This window comes from Octopus bimaculoides, chromosome 4 (genome assembly GCF_001194135.2).
Source record: "Octopus bimaculoides isolate UCB-OBI-ISO-001 chromosome 4, ASM119413v2, whole genome shotgun sequence".
Taxonomy (NCBI): domain Eukaryota; kingdom Metazoa; phylum Mollusca; class Cephalopoda; order Octopoda; family Octopodidae; genus Octopus; species Octopus bimaculoides.
This window is the reverse complement of record NC_068984.1, coordinates 145,214,827-145,221,030: the sequence shown is the minus strand read 5'-3', so window position 1 is coordinate 145,221,030 and position 6,204 is coordinate 145,214,827. Positions and strand designations below refer to the sequence as shown.

The 6,204-nt window shown below is 34.2% G+C and overlaps 1 protein-coding gene across 1 annotated transcript in view; it reads right to left on the bottom strand.

The window, feature by feature from the left end:
- The window catches only part of LOC106878757 (uncharacterized), a 401,005-nt gene that overhangs the window by 67,810 nt on the left and 326,991 nt on the right, over positions 1-6,204 (bottom strand). The window lies entirely within an intron of this gene.

Here is a 6,204-nt window from a genome sequence, read left to right as displayed (position 1 = left end):
TACAAAAACAAAATAGAAACTACACGTGGAAATGTAAGGGGAAAAAAAATAAGCGAAAATGCACATTGGAAATCAAAAAGAAGGTAAGGCTTTTTATGAAAAGTAACGATAGATATACACAATTAGATGAACTGAGGTAGGAATAAAGGTAATAAAGGTCATTATTGTGAGTTGTTAAAGAGATTCAAAAGCATACCGGTTTCGTAATAATACTAGTCATTGCTTTGAATGCACACCGATTACTGAACGATGTCAGGTCTACCAGCCCCTGAGTAAAATGATTATGTGTAAGGGAGGTAAGTAGTTCTGGATTTGGTGCAATTAGGGTAGATATAGATCTGTAATGTGAATGGTGTATGGGATGTATGGGGGTTAGTGGTATTAACTGAAAGGTTAGTAGTGTTCTGCATTATGTTATGTGTTCATATTTACTTGTGGAAGATATTTATTGATGAAAGTTGTCTCTTTATTCATTCTTTGTTGTATTGGGGTGTTTTATGAACATTGATAGAAGGGGAAAATTAGGAAATTAGGATTAAGATTCCTCGCACACCTTTCTATGTGTCCACTGACCTGTATCTGTTTGTATTGTTGGTAGCGGATTTGTTCTTTGTGGAGAGTGGTTCTTCTACGGAGTGATATTCCTGTTTGGCTAATATAATTATTACAACACCCTAAGCATGTAATGGCATAGATTAGATTTTCCGAGGCACAAGTGAAATTTGATTTAATCTTAAATATTTCACCTTTGATATATATATATATATATATATATATATATATATATATATATATATATATATATATATATACATATATACACACACACATACAATAATGGACACAGATCCACTAATCCGCAAGCAGCTATTTAGCGAAGCTAACTTTTCGTTTAGCGGATTAGCGTTTTCGCTCACTTTGGAAACCGTTGGTGGACCAATCAGCTTCCGCTAAATTTAGTTTCGCTAACAAAATTCATACACACACACATGCATATAGTCTATATATATATATTTATATATATATATTATGAATGAAGGAAACGGAAAATTGAGTTAGCAAGAATCTTTATTCAACACAACTATCGTTTCGACCCATCTTGCATCTGTCCCTTGTGGGTGGGATACTGTGCAACTGGTTGCGCTGCATCCTCCAGTGCAAAATATATCACATTGGGTGTCTTGTTTTAAATAAGATGCCTCGCCAAATCTACATCGCTTCGCTTGGCATGTTGTTGTCGCCAGTAGGGTGTTGACTGTAATATTAGTGGATAGGTACAATTTCCCGGTTATAACCGATTAATGTGTCCGGTTGCAGTTCATTGTGAGTACCTGGCATAGAGTAAAGTAATACACGATAAAAAATAGAATAATGTCAAAAGTAAACAATTAAAAGATAAAATGAAGAAAAGTAAGTAAACACGTCTTGACATGAACACATATATAGACATACATATATACATATCTACATATGTGGTCATGTCAAACGAAACTGAGTATATTTAGCGAAGTATATATATTATTTCAAACAAGACGCCCGATGAGATGCATTCTGCACTGGAGGAAGCAACACAACCATTTGTACAGTATCCCACCCACAGGGGACAGATGCAGGATGGGTGGAAACGATCGTTCTGCTAAATAAAGATTCTTGCGAACTCCATTTTCTTTCCTCATTCATTATAAAATCAATGAACGCTGCAAAATTCCATTGACACTTATATCAGGCAGCCTAAACAGTGAAAATTCTTTAATCGGCATACCACGAATCGTATACCCAAGGTCCAAATAATCACTTTTGTACATATATATATATATATATATATATATATATATATAAACATATACATACACATATATATGTGTGTATGTATATGTGTGTGTATATGTATATTTATATACGCGGGAAATTTAACTGACGACTTTTGGTGCTGCCATCTACAGTTACTTTCGGAGTAAGAGAGGGAGAGAAAGAGAGTTTACCAAGAAATAAAAGGGATGTGAAGTGTCCCTCTGAGAGGAGAGAACCGCTGAGGGTTTACAATTTTTTTTTTTTTTTTTGCTTATTATTATGAGAAGCCTGTTTTGTACGAGTAAGAGAACATGAAATAATATTTCCATATAATTCACTTTTTGAGTCCTCTATTAACTGTAGATAACGTTATTTCACCCTTTTATGAGCTCCTTAATACTACACAACTTAGGATCATGGAATTAGTTGTTCTATGTTCCTTTAAAACAGTTAGGAATTATATACGATCGATTCTCTTTTCTCTTTCTATTTCAAGCGAATTATTCAAATCGTACGCTATGTCTTACCATCGACCGTTGCATGTATATTTTTGTAGATATCTTCGATTTGGCGTGAAGGCAAACCTCTTTCTCACTGAGAAATTCTGCAAGCCAATCTACGAATATTTAAGCATCATTGGCCTGCGCCATGCTGGAGCACCGCCTTCAGGGGTTGAGTCAAACAAAGTGATCTCAATACTTTTTTTTCTTTTCAAGTCTGGTACTCTTTCGGTTTCTTTTGCTGAATCACTAAGTTACGGAGACGTAAACAAACGAACACCAGTTGTCAAGCGATGCTGGGGATCAAATATAAACAAGTCAAACAGTTTTATTATTATTTTTACTTTGTATTTTATTATACTTATTTATCGTGTATTTACCTATTAAATTTTTCTATATGTGACTGTGGATTTTCATGGATGAATTCATGAACTTTGATTCTTTTCTCTAAATTATATATTTATATATTATGAAAATTGAATTTTAATTTTGATAAATTGAATTTAATTGAGTTTTTGCCTGTAAATTTGGATTTTTATCCCTATTATTATTACCATTATATATATATATATATATATATATATATATATTTACGTATTTATTGGCTGATATCATTTGTTTACTTGTACCACTTAAATACATTTGTTATCATTTAATAGATATAATGGAATGTTTACTGGCTAATGTTGGTCGACTGTTTATCCTCTCCATTTTCTTGTTTGTCTTATAAATCCTGGGTAACTTTCCAATTTACCCCCAGCCATACCTATTATTCAATTGCGATATTGCCCTGCAATAGTAAGCGCTTGGATATAAATACATAGGTATCCCTCCAGTAGTTTATTGGATATTTATTATCCCTTAGATGGTTGCTTAACCTCTAACTCATACAGACATAAAAAAAATGATGATTGTGACGCTTATACAACAGGCTTCTTTCAGTTTCCATCAACTAAATCTACAATTGGAATCTACATGGAATAGGACTGAACCCAAAATGATGTGGTTAGGAAACAAGCTTCTTAACCACACAACCACTCAAAAACAAAAAGACTTGAAGATTTAAAACAAAATAAAACTTAAATAATGTTTATTAAAAGTTGTGGTTTTATTGAGTCTAGCTGAAAATATGGAATGATTACAAATGAAAATGCTATGATACAAAAATTTACGGTAATTTCTGTTTTTTAGAATAACAAGCTTCTGATATCTACAGACATACAGGAAATGGGAGTAAAAATATTCCAGTGCTTTCTACAAGAATTTCAGTTGTCAAAATCCCTAACTAAACATCTAATTTTCTTATAATGACATGTGATATATTAAAAAATTATTTAAATTGGAAAAAAAAAATATGTATAATTTAAAGAAAAAAATTGAGCATCAAAATGTCAAAAAGCTCTGATTTCTATAAATAAATGTCTTTGGACAACTATTGCTACAGAAGAGATTTTTTTACAAAATGGTCTAATGGAACAGGCAAGGTGTACAACAAAAATAAATATTTTAAATATCAGTTCAGAAAATATTTGTATTTCACTTGTCATAAAAATTAATTCCGGTCCTCACAAACTTCCAGCTAATCTGTGGAAGTTTCCAATGTTTAGAAACTTCCAGAATCTGGGGAATCCCTGTAAGTGGAAGGTTACAGTGCATGGAATATTGCAATGTGGAAGGCTCTAATAATAGAATGTCTTGAAGCAAGGAAAGTTCGGGTAGATATAAAAAAAGTTCCGGAATATGGAAAGCAAATAGACTTAGGATTAGATCCTTTACCCTCCTTCTTTGGATTATGGTTTTGTTAGGAATTTAATAGACACAACCAATTGATAAATGAGAGGGGATTTGAGGAGGGGGGGGAGGAGATATGAAATGACAAGATGTTCATCTTGTTAGAAATTAGCAGACAAGAGATCTTTGATGGGATGTAGAGTTCCAAGAGGAATTAACAATAGTTTCACCCTTCAGCATTTAATCCAGCCAAATCTGACCCAAATATTCAACCTGTTTTAGGTTCAAACTAGCCAGATCTGGCATCTCACACATACCCCACTATGTCATTTTTTTAAATAATCAATCAAATCACTGAAATCTCAAGGCCAAGAGATAATGCATGATTAATTCAAAACAATGTGGATAAATAACCAACATTCTGTTTTTTTTTTTAATTGTGTCATTACAACCATCTTGGAGCGATTTCCTGTTGGAGTACAATTAAACTGGGGTACAGTCATACATCACAAGGTTATACTGATGTTGTACATTGATATATTACAGTACCACAGCAGTGCTGTGTTGATGTGACATATTGCTGCAACCTTGATGTGCAACACTGCAATGTTGAGGTAAAATACTGCAGCCACCATGTGCAATATATACTGCAGTGTTGATGTGAAATATTCACAACCTTGATGGAAAGCATGAACACATCAGAATTATTATTATTATTATTACCTATGTCACTAATGTGCAGTACTGCCATTTTGGGTGTGAAGTATTGCTGTTTTGATGTGCAGCACTGCAATGTTGGAATGGAATCTCATTCGATTGATGTGCAATACTGCAGAGCTAAAAAGTATTGCATCCTTGATATACAGAACTGCAGAGTTGGAACGGAATATTGCAATTTTGATGTGGAAAACAAACATATTGCAAAACTGCAGCGGAATATTACCATCTTGTGAAGCAGTGCAACATTGGAATAAATTATTACCATTTTGGTGTCCAATACTATAGTATAGGAGATCCAGTATTATAGCATAAGGGTAAGGGACTGCTAGCTTGATATGGAATGTAACAACCAGAATGGAATACTGCTGAGTTGGAATGAATGAGTACAACCTCCAAGAGGAGCATAATCATACAGGAGACCCTTGGTCTGCTAAGATCAACAAGAAACTGTTTGGAAACAATGGAAGCTCAGATTGTCAAATAAGATAATAATAATAATAATAATAATAATAATAATCTAATAATGTTCTGCCTTTTTTCTCATTTTACAACTGGATCATTCCAGATTATCTAGACACATTATTTGTGATTAAATATTTCATTTCAGTCAACAGAAACTAAACACGTAATATCTAGCAGAGGCACAAGGCCAACGAAATACATAAACATAACAATGATAAGCCTTTCTGCTTATAGGCACAAGGCCTGAAATTTTGGGGGAGGAGTCGACTACACCAACCCCAGTACACAACTGGTACTTAATTTATTAACCCAGAAAGGATGACAGGCTCGGCAGAATTTGAAATCAGAATGTAAAGATGGAGGAAATTCCACTAAGCATTCCACCCGTCATGCTAACCAGTCTGCCAGCTCACTGCCTTAATAATAATAATGATAACGGTTTCAAATTCTGCCACAATTTTGAGGGAGAGGATGAGTCCATTACATTGACCCTAATGGACAAAATGTTGCTAACGATTCTGCCAGCTCGCTTTTTTAGTGATAATAATAATAATCTTTTCTACTAAAGACACAAGGCCTGAAATTTTGGGGGAGGGATGAAGTCGATTACATTGACCCCAGTACTCAACTGGTATTTAATTTATCGACCCCCTAAAAAGGATGAAAGGCAAAGTTGACGGGCAAAACATTTCACCTGGCATGCTAACGATTCTGCCAGCTCATTGCCTTAATGATAATAATAATAATCCTTTCTACTAGAAGCACAAGGCCTCAAATTTGGGGGAAGGGATTAAGTCGACTACATCAGCCCCAGTGCATAACTGGTACTTATTTAATCAACCTCGAAAGGATGAAAGGCAAAGTCGACCTCGGCAGAATTTGAACTCAGAATGTAACAGCAGACGAGATACTGCTAAGCACTTCGCCCTGCATGCTAACAGTTCTGCCAGCTCGCCACCTTAATAATAATAATAATAATAATAACGATGATGATAATAAT